This window comes from Monodelphis domestica, chromosome 2, assembly GCF_027887165.1.
Source record: "Monodelphis domestica isolate mMonDom1 chromosome 2, mMonDom1.pri, whole genome shotgun sequence".
Classification (NCBI taxonomy): domain Eukaryota; kingdom Metazoa; phylum Chordata; class Mammalia; order Didelphimorphia; family Didelphidae; genus Monodelphis; species Monodelphis domestica.
Genome location: NC_077228.1, coordinates 462,820,087 through 462,838,224, shown reverse-complemented (window position 1 = coordinate 462,838,224; position 18,138 = coordinate 462,820,087). Strand labels below are relative to the sequence as shown.

At 37.0% G+C, this 18,138-nt stretch overlaps 1 protein-coding gene across 1 annotated transcript in view; it reads left to right on the top strand.

Moving 5' to 3' along the window:
• DPYD (dihydropyrimidine dehydrogenase) overlaps positions 1 to 18,138 on the top strand; it is a 1,041,936-nt gene that overhangs the window by 1,017,469 nt on the left and 6,329 nt on the right. The gene's annotated exons all lie outside the window — the stretch shown is intronic.

Below are 18,138 nucleotides of genomic sequence, written 5' to 3'. Positions count from 1 at the left end.
TCAAGAGAATGAATCCCTCTTCCATGATAGTAGCAAACACTTTTGGCAGGCATATATCTCTCTGTTTTATGCCTCACTTGACATTAATAAACAGGGAGATCATCAGAGTTGTCTCTGTTGCTATGCCTTTGAAATATAAGGAGAGATTTAGTTTTCCCCTTTCCCATATTTGATGTAGTCACAGAAAGCACAGGGTAGATAAGAGAGGTAATGAATTGTTCATATGTTCACAAGGTGTTAACTTGACTTGATCTCTTTATTAAATGAGAACACCTTTCCCTGAGTGAATCAGAAAAAACAATAGTTTTCCTGGGCTAAAAAAATAGCTCATGTCCCTTTTAAATAGCTAGACCCTGGAGAAAGATAAACGAGGTGTTACATTTGGAGCAGACCCTTGCAGAGTAGGAGGAAAGAATTACTTCTAGCAATGGAACTCCTAGACCAAAAGGAGACACCCTATTCAGAATCTTGAGACCCATTTGTGGGAGCAGAGAGGTAATCACAACATACTAGCCCCCATTTCTGGGCCCTAGCACTGGTTCTCTCATGCCTTGAATGCCTTTCTCTTGCTTTTTCTGAATTGTTGATAAGGAAGGGAAGTCAGAAGCAATCTAATCTAAACTTTTCCAAACCAAGAATCCTTTCAGAAGAGTCTTCAATAAGTAGTGGGGGACAGCCTTCATTTGAATATCTCTAATAAAGAGGAACTCATCACCTCTAAAAGCTGCCTTTTCTACTTTGAAATTCCTTCTCCTGGGGATATTTCTTATATCAAAGCATACCTGTTTCTCTCAAAATTCCACCCATTGTTCCCAGTTTTATTCTTTGTCCAGCCAAGCAGGACAGGTCTAATTCAGAGATATTCAAATATTTGAAGCCAATTATCATGCTTTTAAGGATTCTCTACTTCAGATTAGAACACTGCAAGGTTCCCCACAGATCATGGTTTGAAGTCCTTCACCATCCTTGTCTGTTTCCCCAGCATTCTTTAATTCTTTCCAGCCTTCCTAAAATAACATACCTTGAAATGCATACAATATTCCATATTCAATGTGAGAAGGGCAGAGGACAACTGGGCTATCTCCCATATTCAAGATACTTTGCCTCTCAATTCAGTTAAAGATTATATTAGCTTTTTTTTTTTATTACACTACACATAAATATTTGACTTGCAGTCTACTAGACCTCCAGACCTTTTTTATCATGAACTTTTGTCCAAACATACACCCTCTAACTCTTACTGTAAGGTAATATCTTTCCTTGAGCCCAAGTGTAGGAAGCATGGCAGAGTGAGAGGTACAATGGTATATGGAGTGCACTGAACTTAGAAACCATGAAAACTAGGTTTAAATCCCAAAACAAATACTTATTAGGGGTTTGTGTTTGTATGTGTTTATGCCTGTGTGTCTAAGAGAAACAGAGAACTAGATAGTCAGACAGACAGACAGACTGGGAAAGTGGATCAAATTCACTAAGCCATAATTATTTCATCTACAAGATGGGAATAACAATAGCACTTACCCAAGAGGTCTGTTGTGAGGATCAAATGAGGCATGTACACAAAGTATTTTATAAGCCTTAAAATTCTGTATAAATATCAGTCATCATGGACCACTCTAGAGTTCCCAACTTCCATTTTAGAAGTCAGACACTTTGTTACCTTCCATATCCTTTGAACCAGTGATGCTGACTTACTTGCTCTTATTCATGCATAAAACTCTATCTTCAAATTTTACCATTTGTCATTCTTTAATAAAATTTATTTGGCAGTGTCTGCTAAATATGAAGAACTTTTAATATGTCCCTCTGACCCTTAGTGAAACAATTTTCCCCATATTGAAAGATTTCGAGTTTAAATTTAATTTGATTTATACTTCACCTGCTGGACAAAGTCAAGAGACATCCAGAATCATAAAGGCCAAAATGGAAGGAAGTGGACCTGATGTGCCTTACCTACCACTTCATTTCTTTGGCTCCAAATAAAATGAACACTTGGAACTTTTAGCTGTTTTATAGTCTTATAGTCACAGACACTCTTAAGCAAAAAGCACAGGTTGGAAGGAAATTTATTTGTCCTAGGAACCTTGACTGAACTTCTGTTAAATCATTTCAGCCCTATTAAATGAATGACTTGTGCATGCTGATGGGGATGAGAGGAACAGAAACTGTTGTGCATTAGCATCAATGCACAAAGAGTAGTACTTTGCAAAACACTTTCTTTTTATGTTAGGTATAAGATAATTTGTTTTCTCTTTTTTTAAGTTACTGGAAAACTTTTCCATCAATTCTTTTTTAAATATAAATTAATAGTTCTCTTGCTCCTATAAGTACACTCTCAATCTCTGTTCTTTCTTCCTATATATAAGAAGTCACCAAAGAATAAAGTTATTTATATTTTTAACAAAGGAAGAGTCAACTGCTTCCAAAAGCAATCTGACCTTCTGAGGTTTTTCAGTACTATTCTCTTTTCAGGTAGAGTTTTGGTATTATTTGAAGCAGGGAGAGAATCATCTCTACTTGCAGTAAGACTGCTACTTCACTTTAAAAAATAAAAGCTACAAAGAAGTAAATAAGTCACAGAAGGGAAAGTTCAAAAAGGGGGAGTAGATAAAGACATGAAAGTAAATAGAACTAGAAAAAATGAAGACAAGTTTGGACAAGAGAAAGGATTAAACCCAATTTTTTAAAAGTCAGAGACCTTTGTAATCCCTTAGTGAAAGAATCTCACCTTAGAGCACAGACCAGAATAAAAAAATATCCATAGTGTCATAAACTACAGAAACACCAGAAAAAAATATTAATAACTGACATTTCAGAACTTGGACCATATCTCTGAAGACTTTCTAAGAACTTTCTGCCAAAGAGAATTGTTTTCATTGTTAGTGGGGAGCAGTCCCACTAGTCACCATTTCCAACAAAAGAGGCTACCTACATTGCTTTTGCTTTTGAATCTTTTCTTTACAGTCTGAAAGCAGATATGAAGCCATTTTAGACACAATTATCCCTTAAAGAGATAAAGAATTAAAAGTATTGAGGCAGATGATTATTAACTTTATATGTTTATAGATTTAGAATTATAAGAGACTTTGGGAGTCATCTATTTAAAGTCCTTCATTTTACAGGTGGGTATACTAAGTGATGCAAGGAAAGGCCAGTTGTCTTACCCAAGATCCTACAGGTAGGGCAGAGCTGAGATTTAAAACAAAGACCTCTAGCTTTTTGTCCAGAACTCTTTCCATTATATTTTCGGACTCCCTGAAGGTTTTCCTGATCTCCAGAGTCCCATTTAGCTATAGTCCACATTCAGGAATATGGCATCTGATGGAGGTAGAAATTCATAAGAAGGGGAGAAAAAGACTTTCTTTAAAGAGTCAATCCATTCTGCTGCCAAGGGAAAGGTCCGACCAAGTCACTCCATCACTGAACAAATAGTAATGGTTCCCTACTAAACCCAGGATCAAATATAAAGTCCTTTATTTGACATTTAAAATCCTTAGAGGGGTAGCTAGGTGGCTCAGTAGAAAGAGAGCCAAGGATCAAATCTGACTTCAGATATTTCCTAGCTGTGTGACCCTGGAAAGTCACTTAACCCCACTTACCTTAGCTTTTAATGTTCTTCTACCTTGGAACAATACTTAGTATTGATCCTAAGATGGAAGGTAAGGGTTTAAACATTTTTAAAAATAAAATACTTCACACCTCAGCCCTTTCCTGGATTTCCAGTCTTTTTATGGTTGCTTTTTTTTATTTTATTTTTTATTGTTTTTTATTAACAAGCATTTATTTTTTCTCCAATCTCCTATGGCAAAAATGAAAAATTAAACCTATGTAACAAATATGCATAGTCAAACAAAACAAATTCCCACACTGATCATGTCTAAAAAGATATGTCTCATTCTGCCTCTTGATTCCATCGGCTCTCTGTCAGAAAATAGGTAGCACGAATACATCATCAGTCCCCTAGAACTGTGATTGGACGTTGCAAGATGAAATGAGCAGAACCAGGAGAACAATTTGTAAAATAACAACATTGTAAAGGCAAAAACCTTTCTCGATTGTTTTTATATTTTATTCTCTCTCTTTCTCATTCTGTGATACAGTGACACATATGTTGTTCCTTATAAATGAAGCTCCGTTTCCCAACCTTTTTCCTGGAATTCTGTTTCTTCCCATTTCTGCCCCTTGGCTTTCCTGTTTTTCTTCAACATTTGATCCAAAAGTCATGTTATATGAGTTCTTTCCCACTACCCCCTAGCCCCTGTTAGTACCTTTTCTCTGAGATTATGTAATCTACCAATTGGATCATATGTGTGTATATGTGTGTATCAATAATGCCTGTACATAGTTTATTCATAGGCTCTTCCCAATTAGAATGTGACCATTTTTTGGCTTGTATTTGTAACCCTAGCATTTAGCACAGTACCTGGCACATAGCATTTAATTAAATGATTATTGACTAAGTGAATAGGATCATTAATTTAAAACTTGAAGGGGCCACTGAGTCCAGTTCCTGAGGCCAAGACAGGTTAGGTGACTTTCCTAGTGTCACATAAATGACGAGTCTCTGAAATGGGATTGAAATCTTTTCTTCCTGACTCTAAGTCCAGCAATGTATCCACTACACCAGGGTACTTTGCCTTCCTCTGGCATCCCTATATCATTTATGACTTCAGATAGCCCCTCCTATTTCAAGAGAGTGGATTAATTATGCATTTATACCTTTAGTACCTTATACAGTATCTGCCATATGACCATACACTTAAAGCACTTAAATGATTATTGATTAATTGATTAATTGCAGAGTAGAATAAAAGAAGTTCTGATAAATTGAATAGAATATAACTAGAATAAACTAGTCAAATCCTCTGGGAATAAAAGTCTACAATAGGGCATGATGGAAAGAAAATTAGAACAAGAATCAAGAAAACTGGACTCTATTTTTAGATGTTCAATTCCTTACCTATGTGATCTTGAGCAGCTACCAACCTCTAGAGCCAAATTTTATTTATAAAATAAGAAGGGTTATAGAATAGATGATCTCCAAGATCCTTCTCCAACATAAAAACGATGTTAGCAACTCTCTAGAATGCATAGTCTTTATATATTTTAAAACTTCCAGGGACAACTAAGTGGCTCAATGGAAAGATTGCCAAGCCTGGAGTTGGGAGGTTCAAATCTGGTCTCACACATTTCTTATCTGTGTGACTTTGGGCAAGTCACTTAACCCCAGTTGCCTAGCACTACCATTCTTTTGTCTTGGAAGCAATACATAGTATTGATTCTAAGACAGAAAGTAAGAGTTAAAAAAAAAGAAATAATGAATATGAGGAAGACAGAGAAGCATAGATTAACATGACCTAATGCATTCAAATAAGCAGAATTAAGAAAAGAAATTTATGATGTGACTACAACAGTGTGAATGAAAAAGAACAACCACAAAACAATCAAAGGTGATGTCAAAAATTTTATTATAAATCATAAAGTAAGAGTTTAAAAAACAAACCAAAAGGAAAACTTCCAGTGAAGGCTTCTTTTTAGATTCACAACATATGTCTTGATAAAAAGGGGGGTGGGGGAGGGAAGAATGGTCATAGATTTGTCCTACAGATATAGCAAACTTACTGAAAAGGACCTTCAGAAAGCCTTATACTATAAATTATTTCCTCCCCAAAATTAACAATTTGGAAATTGTTTGTAATATCACCATTCCCCAGAAAGTTTTAAATTCATTGGAAATAAATCTTATTTCAGGATTGGAAACCAAAAAGGTTGTGAAGGAGATGTCTTTCTGGGGCAGTACCTACCACCATAAAATACCTCTATGGATTATCATCTGTTATCTTTCTGATCATTTAGACTTTACCTACTATGATCAATATCTTACCTGGTGTCAGCAAGAATGAGAAGTGCACTGCCTAGAAACTAAGGTAAAGAGTAGCATTAGTTAACAAAATTCCCCCTGAGACAAAATAATAAAGGCAGCACTGCCCTGGTATAAGGTGTAAGGAACAAATGAGTGCTGATATCTTTTTCAACTGTTCTTTATGAAATCTCATCTTATATATCACTTACCATAGAGGACCTGGTTGCTAAATGGTTAAAGCAAATATGTGACCAGTTCAGATATGACCTTAGACTCTTCCTACCATGTATGAGACTTGGGCAAATCATTTAACTTCTATTTGCCTTAGTTTCCTTGACAGTAAAGTAGAAATTTTGAGCATCAAATGAGTTAATATTTAATATTAAATGTTAATTTTTAATACTTATAAAAGTACTCAGCACAGTGTCTGGTACTTAGTTGGTGCTATATAAATATTATTTCCTTCCATTCCCTTCCACTGCCCTTGGATCTTCTTTGCTCCTCAAAGGTAAATTGCTCATTTCCTTTCCCAGAGAACTGGCTCTCTGTCTTATCCCTTTTCGTGTTTCCTTTGGATCCTGCTTTGGCCGTCTGGTGAAGCCTATGAACTCCTCAGAAAAATATTTTATAATGAATAAAAATAAATATATAGGACTATAAAGGAAACCAATTATATTGAAATAGAGATCAATACATTTATATAGTGACACTGTGCTAACAAGTTGATTTTTAAAAAATAAATATCTCATTTGATTGAAGAAAAAAATAGTTAATGGAAAACAGGTTAAGATCTGCCTCTAAATGGGAGAGGACTTCAAAGTCTTCATCATGGAAGAACATGTTATATCGAAACATGTTCAAAATACAGCTCCAAACCAGAGTACTTCCATTCCTGAATTGAACCCTTTTCCTGTAACTTTTTACCTCATCCAACCTTGCCCAATGACCAGGAACTCATTTGACCCAGACCTCTGAGCCTGGAACATTAATGTCATTCTTGCTCAAGGGTAAAATGTATACATTCATATTTTCTCTCTCTAGTCCCTCAGTGATGTGTCTTTTATCCATGTCACTGCTTCCCAAAGTTCTAGAGGCTTACGTTAGTTCCTCATTATTTCAGAATCTACTATGGTACCAATTGGGTCAATTGGGTGGAGTTATTTAAATGACCAGAAGCTGATTCCAGAAGCTCTGGGAAAAGAGCCAACCATTCCCTGGCAGTGCCCAATACTAAGAGAGAAATATTTGTAATGCCTGCTACATGAAAACATAAATAGCAATACAAGAAATGTTCAGTTATGCCGAACATAAGCTGTTGTTCCATTAGAATACTGACTCATGCTACCAAAATATATTGTTGAGTGTCTAAATAGACTCTCAGCCTCTCTAGAGCCTGAATGGCAACTCAATCTCTCTCTGTCCCCTTATACTTCTTGTTTTTTATGCCATTCAATTTGATAATCCTATAATTATTTAAATGTTCATGTTTATTCTTATTTTTCCTCTCCCAGATATGATTGTAAGTTCTCTGAAGGCAAGGGCTGTGTTACACTTCTTTGTTTTCCATCTCTCTCCCTATCCATCATAGTGTCTTGTATGGTTGTCATTCAATTATTTCAGGATTTAGTTTTGATTGGGACTTTTGTGGCATTATTTTGGGTTGTCTTGGCAGATATTTAGAAGTGGTTTGCCATTTCCTTCTCTAGCTCATTTTACAGATGAGCAAACTGAGGCAAACAGGGCAAGTGACTTGCCCAGAATCACACAGCTAGTAGGTATCTGATGCCAGATTTGACTTCAAGGAGATGAGTCTTCCTGACTCCAGATCTGGCACTCTATCCACTGTACCCCCTACCTACCCCAGTCTTGTACAAATTTAGGCATATATTACATGCTCAATAAATATTTTTGAATGAAAAAATGAATCTAGCTGGTAACTATAGCTTATAGACATAAATAATATAATGTATTATTATTTATTAGGGGCCGTGAGGTGCCACAGTGGCTAGAGCATTGGTCATGAAATCAGAAAGACCTGAGTTCAAATTCAATACCACATACTGGATATGTGATCCCAGGCAAGTCACTTACCCCTATTTACTCCAATCTCCTCATTTTAAAATGAGCTTGAGAAAGAAATGGCAAACCCCTCCAGTTTCTTTTCAAAAACAAACAAACCCAAATGGGGTTGCAAATAGTCAGACTCAACAACAAAAATGCCTCTATATATGGGATAAAGCAGTTAGATGACATAATGGATAGAGTGGTGGCCTGGAGTCAGGAAGACTCATCTTCAGGAAAGATGGGAATCAGAGATGAGGAAGGAAGAGAATTTCAGGAATTAAGGGCAGTCAATAAAAATGCCTTAAATTGGAAGATGGACTTTTCTCTGACATGGACCACAATAGAGAGATTAAGTCAATCAGTCAATCAATATTTGTTGTCATTAAGTCATTTTTCCATCTTGACTTGCCCAGGGTCCCATAGCTAGTAAATGTCTAGGGTTGAATTTGAAATCAGTTCTTTCTGATTTCAGGCTTACTGCTCTACCCACTGCACCACCTAGCTTCTCTAAGTAACATAATAAATGCCCTAATAAAATATTTTTAAGCCCCGAGTATGTGTCAGACATTGTCCTAAACACTAGGGATACAATAAAAATCAAAAGCTATTCTCTGCAAGTAAGGAACTAAGAACTTAATGCAAATGTTGTATCCAAGGTCAGAGAGGAAGGGAGTCATTCACAAATCCTGCTTAGCCTGCAGCTATAGCACCTCTTGTCACATCTCCTGTGGCAACTAATTTCTTCTTTTCTATATTCAGTAAAGCAGCTGTTATTTACTATGTCTATAAAATTGTTATTCAATTTATTTCTTTCACTTAACATATCCCAGCTTGTGTCTGAGAAACTGAAAGTCCTCATCAATATTGTCTTGTTCTTTTTGTAAGCTTTTAAAAGTTTCTTCTATCATCTTTCCCATCATATTGCTTTCTGTGATAAGATAAATGAGCTGTAAGAAATTCTCACTACCACCTTATTCAATTTATTATTGTTTAATTTCATCTATTATAATTCTTCTCAAATGTTCGTCTTCAAATGCTTCTTAGAGCAATTGCTTCTTACATCTCACTTAGCTGGAGTGGTTTCAGTACAAAAGAGAAGATATAGTGCCATGATGGCTATCTTCAAGTATTTGAAGGGTGGTAGGGAAATTGGACTTATTCAGCTTGACCTCAGAGGGCAGACTTAGGAGTAATATATAGAAGCAAGATAAATTTAGCCTTGATATAAGGGGGGACTTTCTAACGATTGGGACTATCCAAAAGTAGAAGCGTCTGTCTTAGAAAGTAGTAGGTTCTCCTATATTGGCAATTAGAAAATGGCTTCAAGAAAAAGGTAAGCAATCTTTCATTGGCCACATTGCAGACAAGTTTTTTGCTCAGATATGAGTTGGACTAAGATAATCCCAAGAGCCCCAGGAAGAACAGCATTTCCTTCCCACTCCAGTCCTGCTTTCATCTCAGCCTCTAAAGCCATCATCAGCAAATTAACTCTTGTGGAGTCACCAACTGACAACCAAGGACCACCTACAAGATAGGCAAGCCAAAAGAGCTGAAGCTTTGAAGCCTCATGAGATAGAGAAGTCAAACCAGGCCACCATCTCAATCACCCTCCCCTAGCCCTGATGGAGATAGCCCAAGACCATGAACCCAAAAGCCTTGAAGAATGACAATGTCTTCTGGTCTACTGGCCCTGCTTCTACCTAAGACCACATCACTGTCATTGAGTGAAGCAATATCCATGGTGTGCCGGTAATTTTTAACAACCAGTTTTCTAATAAAAAAAGTATTTAATATTAATCTGCACTCTTATTTTCTCTATTACATTAAGTCTAAACAATCAAGAAAACAATAAGCAAGCACTGATTTGTAGTTTTTGCCAATTTCCAAGACATAAATGTTCATGCTGAAAATTTAACAATCACCACTACACCCCTGGGAACAATTCCTATGGAGAAACAACCCTACCTTGTTAGCACTAATAGCAACTGTTGTTGGACTACCACTGATCCCCTTTAGATATCCACAAAAGCCCTGAGAATGGCAGCACCTTCCAGACCACCCATCTTGTTTCAAGTCCAATCATCCTCCCCCCAAACTAGTATCCAGGAAATTAACTCCTGTAGAAAAGGAACCACTCATCCCAAGCAAATACTGAAAAATTGCCACCTACAGCACATACAAGATAGCCCAACTGAAGTTACCAAAAGCATGCCAGAGTAGAAACCAGAGATATCATGGGGAAGGCAAGACAACCCACTGCTCCTACCTCCCCTAGGAACCTGCTGGATACTTCCAAGGGCCTGGACCCCCAAAGTCCCAGATCTACAAGGCTTCATAGATCATAATTTGGTGAGCCCAGCAGACATCACTGAGGGAAGTAATCACCACCATGGAGTAGGAAATTTTAGTTTAATGGCCTTTCTTTCCATTATTCTAAGTTTTCTGCTCTTCTTACATCCAGTTTTCTTGATTGTTCCTGAAGGATCTGGATCTATTATTGCTCCACTGGAAAAAAGAAATAATTTTACTTTGGGGGAAAAGAAGAAATAATAAGCATTTATCATACACTGGTCTAAGAACTTTTCAAGTAGCTCATTTGATTTAAACCTCACCAAAATTGCTTGAGGTGGGTGCTATTCTGATCTCCATTTTACAGTTGAAGAAACTCAAGCAGAAGATAAGTGACCAGCCAAGGTCACACAGCTTATAAATGTCTCTGACTAGATTTGAATTCAGGTCTTCCTGACTCTAGGTCCAGGTCTATCCACTGTGCCACCTCACTTCCTTTAATGTCAAATTCTCTAGATGCATATTAATATGATTTTTATCTGCTTCCCCTTTTATTTCCCACACCATTTTGGTGGGCAGGTACATGGGCCATGCCCACACACACCACTCACCTTCAACACTTTCTGTACTATCATGAGGGCACTCGTTATTGCATTTTTGCTTTTCCCTACAGTGTTTCTTCAGTTACACATTTTTTTTGCCTTTCTTTTTTCCTTATGGTCTGAGTTATCTGTCTTAGTGTTTAATATTTTCTCTGTCCACCCATCTGTTTGTTTTAGCTTGTGTTTTCCTTCCTCTCTCTCTCCGCTGGCCTCTTTATAGATTCCTCTGTTCGATAGTTTAAACTCCATGACACTGCTTTGTTTACCCTCTCAGCTAGCTCAGTGTATTATTCCCATCTGCTGCAGAGAGAGCACCCCAGTGCCCCACAAATCCAACTCCCTTTTGTTTGAACTAGTCTTTCAGTCAGCATTCAAATTTCTCATCTACCATCTCTTTGACGGTTATGATTATGACATGGAGATAATTTCTCACACAATAATTGAATGTTTTAAAGACCATTGTTCTTTCTTTATCTTCCTCTCATACTTTGTTTCACTCTTTCTCTATTCCTTCTTTTCTTTCTTCCTTTCTTTTTCTTTCTTTTTTTCTTTCTTTGTTCCTTCCTTCCTTCTTTTCTTCCTCCCTTTTTTCTTTCTCTTTTTTCTTTCTCTTTTTCTTCCTTCCTTCCTTTCTTTCTCTGTCTTTCTCTCTCTGTTTCTCTCTTCCTATATCTATTTTCCTTCCTTCCTTCCTTTCCTTCTTCCTTCCTTCCTTCCTTCCTTTCTTCCTTCCTTTCTTCCTTCCTTCCTTCCTTCCTTCCTTCCTTCCTTCCTTTCTTTCTTTCTTTCTTTCTTTCTTTCTTTCTTTCTTTCTTTCTTTCTTTCTTTCTTTCTTTCTTTCTTTCTTTCTTTCTTTCCTTCCTTCTTTCCTTCCTTTCTTTCTTTCTTTCTTTCTTTCTTTCTTTCTTTCTTTCTTTCTTTCTTTCTTTCTTTCTTTCTTTCTTTCTTTCTTTCTTTCTTTCTTTCTTTCTTTCTTTCTTTCTTTCTTTCTTTCTTTCTTTCTTTCTTTCTTTCTTTCTTTCTTCCTTTCTTCCTTTCTTCCTTTCTCCCTTCTTTCCTTCCTTCTTTTCCTTCCTTCCTTCCTTCCTTCCCATTATCATCATATTCAGGTAACTAGGTACCATAGTGTTGGGCTAGTAGTCACAAAGCTTTGTTCAAATTTTGCTTCAAACCCTTATGAAGTGTGCGACACCAGGAAAGGCATTGCTGTTGTTGAGTCATTTCAGTTGTGTCCAATTTTCATGACACCATTTTGGAGTTTTCTTGACAAAGATACTGTAGTGGTTTGGCATTTCCCTCTCTGGTTCATTTTATAGATGAGGAAAGTGAAGCAGAGTTAAGTGACTTCCCCAGGGTCACACAGCTAGTAAGTGTCTGAGGGCAGATTTGAACTCAAGAAGATTAGTCTTCCTGATTCCAAGCCCAGTGCCCTATCTTCTGTACTGTACCACCTAGGTACCATTAGAGAGGGGTTTAAGTTGGGGGCGGGGGTCACAACTTTGATTTGATCAGTGAATTTATTTTATTTTATTTTTTAAAAACTCTTACCTTCTGTCTTAGAACTGATTAAAGCAGAAGAGGAGTTAGGGCTAGGCAATAGGGGTTATGTGACTTGGCCAGGGTCACATATATATGAAGTGTCTGAGGCCAGATTTGAACTTGGGATATCCTCTCTCCAGGCCAGGCTCTCTCCACTGAACCACCTATTTGCCCAATGCCTTTATTTTTAAAATGGGAATAACAGTACCTACTTCCCAGGGGTGTTGTGAAGGTCAAATAAATGAAATGATAATTTTAAAGCACTTAGCACAGTGCTGGCACATCAGGAAAATGATATATAAATGTTAGCTATTATTTGTGTCTTTTTATCCCCAGGTACTATGCTTGCTCAAAGTACATGCTTAATAAGGGCCTCTTGGACACTTTGGGAAATAAAGAATACAGATGGCAAAGGTCCTATCCCTAGGAAGCTAACAATTCAGCTAGAGAGAGAGTAAATCCATGAAATAATCAAAGAATATTTAATCATTCAACTTGAGTACTGACTGTGGATAGAGTAGGAATAAAGAATAAATCACTGAATATCTTTGAATCCTCCTTTCTCTATCTATAAATGACATTTGTACTAGTTCCGTCACAAATTTGTCATGAAGAAAGCACATTATAAGCCTTTATATGCTATCACCATGTGAATTCTGATTATTAGGGTTAATATTATTTATATTATTTTATATTTGCATTATTTATATTCATATATTTACATTATTCCATATATTTATTTTTATATTTTATTATTTATATTAGGGATTATATCAGAAAAACCCCTAAAAATCATAATTCACATTGTTATGGAGGGACTAGCAACTTGTAACAATTTTCCCATTTATCGATAACAATATCATTCCCATTTCCCTGGTGCCATCTTGAGGAAGGACATGTAGCATCAGGGTTCAGGAACCCGATGTTTGCCTTATGAAAAGGTCTAAACTCATTTCTCAAGAATGGCTTTTCTAGAGACTGGTGATGACAGGAGGGTAGATTTTAAAATTAAGCTAATTTTCTTGCTAGCATTTGCTTTTCTGTGCCTCCTTGCCTATGGGAAAAGTAGGGACTATCTCAGGCAAACGTCTTTAGGGTAACCCAACTCTGGTACCAGGAGAGAATTTGGATGCCCTCATAACACGGACAATGAATATTTAGTTGGAAGCTGAGAGATGCAGATGACATTCCTGTTTTTCTTGCCTACTTAGGAAGGTCACTTCATATCTTTGGGTTTCGGTTTCTTCACCTATAAGGTTCCTTCCATTTCTGAGATTCTATATGCTACCTGGCAACAAATCCAAAATCTTTACCTGTTACCATTTTACAGTGAAATATTATCTACCCTTTATATCCACTTACCTTGAGCTGAACTTTCAGGAAATGACATATCATGAAGTGCTAGTAAAAGCATAGAAATTCATATTTAATCAAAATGTTTAAGCTTGAGCTTAACTCAAATGGGATGTGATTTTCCCCCCACACCTTCCTTTTCCCAAATCAGAGCTAACCTTTTAGCAATAGCTCATGGTTCCCCCAAAATACTGAAACTGTTAATGTCTAAAATGCTTCTGGTTATTTATGCCAAAGAACCAATTGACTAGGGATCCCCCCAAATCAAGGATGAACTATTTAGCATAATTAGCTAAATAAAATGATTAGACTGAATCCTAGGGCCCTTCATAATAGGAGTTTAACAACATGTGCCGAACAGATGGGTGAGGATACATATCTGCCTTCCTCTACATCCTCTCCTCCAAACTGGGCATTTTATCCCCAGTGTAAAGAGTTTAACATAACTCATTCGTGGGGCTTTCCCCCAAAAGGGATGACTGGAACAGATTTCTCGACCTTCAATTATCCACACCCATCTTTGAATAATGATTGCAAGTTTCCCTAATCTCCAAAGATATGTGGCCCAATAGGGACCTGTCTAACCATATGTGCTTGACTGATTTTCTATGTCTTTCAACTGACTCCAAGATCCAAGGTTTGTGCTCAGGGGGTTCATCTAGCCTTCCAGTGCTCTTTGAAGACTTTATGTTTTTTTAACCCATGTGTAGATTTTTAAAACAATGTGTGAAATAATAATTTATTTTTATACCTTATACAAGTATAACATTATATATCATACTGTCACCATCATCATTATTTCTTAAGTTCAAATAACCCTTTTCAGATAACTGCATGGAAATTTCCCTTAGACAATTAGAAGGGAAAGCTTCATCATTCCACACAGCTATAAGAGCTAAGGATTCCAAATGTTTTTATCCCACTTAATTTCACATTTCATTCTAATGTTTTAATAACTTATTTTCTCAAGCTCTGCTCTAAATCTGAGGCAAATTTTCCTCCTGAGGCAGCATAAGACCATTAGCAGTTGCTAGTGGTTCAACATAAACATAGAAGGGGGTCTCCAATGGAATGCTCTAGAGATCTACCCTTGGCTTTGTTCAGCTTAACATTTTCATCCATGACTTGGAGAAAGGCATGGGCAGCATGCCAATGACACAGTGCTGGGGGGACAGCTAACACAGGATGCCAGAGTCAGGATCCAGAAAGACTTTGACAGGCTAGAACATTGAACTGAATTTAATAAAATCACATTTAATAGGGATAAATATAAAGTCTTATACTTTAATTCAAGAAACTGACTTCACACCATACAAAACGAAAGAAATGGCCAGAAAACCATTTGTCTAAAAAATATCTGGAATTTTTAGTGATTTTTAAATATAAGACAACAGGGTGACATAGCATGCCAGAAGCTTAATGCATTTGGAGGCCACACCAATAAAGCACAGTTTCTATGGACAAGGAGATAATAAGCCTACTCTATTCTCCACTGATGAAACCACATCAGGAACACTGTGTTCAGTTCTGCCTACCACATATTAGGATGGACATTGGTAAGAGGGAGAATGCCTAGAGGGGAGGAGAACAAACAAAATTGTCAAGAGCTTTGAGTCCATATCACACGAGGGTTGATTGAAGGAATTATAGATGATTAGCCTAGAAAGAAGAAGGATTCAAAACGGTCATTATAAATGTCTTCAAGTCCTTGAAAGACTCATAGAGAAAAAGGATTAAATTTTTCTGTTTGGCCTTCATGGATAGACCCAGAAAGTGGAAGTTGGAAAGGGGAAAATTGAGGCTTGATATAATGGGGGAAACTTCATAATAATTAGAGCTGTCTAAAAGTAGAATGATACGGCTCAAGGGGTAATGAGTTCTCCATCACTTGGAACCTTCAAGCAAAATCTAGATGACCACTTGTCAGGAGAATTTTAGACTTTTTTCCCCCCCAGATATAAGCTACTAACTATGCCCTTCTACCTCTGAAAAATTCTCTGCCTCTATGACTAACTGCTTCAGGCAGGAAAGGGAAGCTGGAACTGCTGCTCTCTCCCCTGAAAGAACCCTATATTGCTTATGCGACTCTCAGTGGGGTTACCTGTGTAATTGTTTTGATTGAATTTACTCATCGTTTCAGTCAAACAGTGGGCTCATTCAGCCAATGACTGTTTTGACCGATGTCTTTACTGAAATGACAGGTTGTTTTGCCATCAGTCAGGCATAGCCTTTCATAGCCAGGTATTTATTCCACAAGGTTATTGGAAAATATTAATCAACGTCTGACAGATTATGATCGCGATGCATGCTCATCATCTCTGTTTAACAAAGCTCTAAGCGCATTTCAATTCAACTCAGCATAATTGGATTAAATGTTTTCTATGTGCCAGGCACTGTGCTAAGCACCAGGGATGTAGAGATGAAGAAAACATACTCTGGGCCACTAAGGAGTTTACATTCTGTTGGGTAAAAATAACATAAACCCATATTCCAAAGAATCAATTGAATTTCCAGGGCTAATAGCAACTAGAGGAACCAGGAAAGACCTCTAGAAGTAGATGCTATTTTAACTGACCCTTGAAGGGATCTAGGGACTCCAAAAGGCAGGGAAGAGAAGGCAGAGAGAACTCAGCCTATGAGGAACAAGCTGGGCAAAGCCTAGAGACAAGAGATGGAATGATGTATACAGGGACCAGCAATCTAAGTTAGTTTGGTTTGAATGCCAGTTGCACAAAGGGGAATAATAGGAAATCAATCTAAAAAGATAGGTTGGGGTCAAAATGTAAAGAGCTTTAAATGCCAAAAAGTGGTGCTTTTGTTTTATCATGAAGGTAATTTGGTAACAAATGAAGGATCTTGAATAGGAGAAAGACCGGGTTGCAACCATGCTTTAGGAATATTGATTTGGTGGCTCCATGGGGGATGAAATGGAAGACAGAGACTTGAGGCACAGACACTACTTAGGAGGCTATTTCAGTAATTAAGATGAGGGGCATCTAGATGATGCAGTAGATAAGTTCTGCCTGGCGTTAGGAAAATCTGAGTTCAAATCTGACTTACTACACTGGGCAAGTCACTTAACCCTATTTGCCTCAGTCTTCTTCTCTGTAAAATGAACTTGAGAAGGAAATCGCCACTCCAGTGCCTTTTCCAAGAAAACTCCTAAAGGAGACGTGAAGAGTCTGATAAAACTAAAAGACAACAACAACAACAGCAACAAAAAAAGTAAAGTAGCTAGGTAGATAGAGATCTAGGTCTAGGATCAGAAGACTTGAGTTCAAAATTGGCCTCAGACACTTATTAGCTGTGAAACCCTGATTAATTCATTTAACCTCCCAAGAAAATACCAAATAGAATTATAAAGAATCAGACACTATTCAAATGATTGAACAACAACAGTACCTGGACTTCAGGTTTCTCCCTTCTTGGGAAAGATATTAGACTGGTCTGCCATTACCTTCTCCAGTGGCAAACCAAGTGGTTAAGGGTTTGTGGTGTAGAGGTTTTGGCAGGCTATAACAATACAACTGTGAGTTCTAGTAGGTTTTTCCAAGTTGAAAAGACTGTGGCTATGGTAGTAGGAAGAGAATGTTATCTACTATCCAAGAGCCAGGTTAGTTAAATGTACAAAAGCTCACCACCATACTATAGCTACTGGGTGATGAAGTTTTAGGCATGACTATCTTCAACCTTGTAAGGAAAAATTGGTATAATAATTAAGCCCTATTCTCCCTAAAGAAATGAGGGTTTAGAAGGGATTAGGATGGAAACTCCTTAAGAGGAGAGATTATTTTACACAATTCTATGGAACAGTGAATAGAGAATATTGAATCTGGATTCAGAAAGTTCAAGTCCTGTCTCAGATAACTCACTCAGCTTTGTAACCCTTAGGCAAATTACTTAAACTCACTGGATCTCAATATCTCCTCATCTATAAAATAAGAATAATAATAGCAGCTCCCTCAAATGAGATAACAGATTTAAAGTGCTTTGTAAACCTTAAAGTGCCATATAAATGCTAGCTCTTTTATATATAAATGCATACATATATAAGCATATAGATTATATAGAAATAGGCATGTAAAGGTCTTTGCAAATTTTTTTTGATGAGCATATAAACACTAGATATTATAATTATTATTTGAATTCATAACCACAACATTTTAGCACAATGTTTGAAACATAATAGATAGTTAATGAGTATTCATTGACTTTTCTCTTGAAGGTTGTATTACTGCTAGTCCTGAAAATACTAAAGGATCATTTAGAGTTTAAAAAAAAGATTAAGAGATAGTGAGTCAAGGCCATGAGAGAAAAGTGAAGAATTCAGCAGAGAGAGTGAGAAAGAATGTTCCAAAATGGCTGTTTTCCATTTGTTTTAAGCTGAAGTCAGCCATCCTAGAATATGGACCTTGATTATTTCAAACT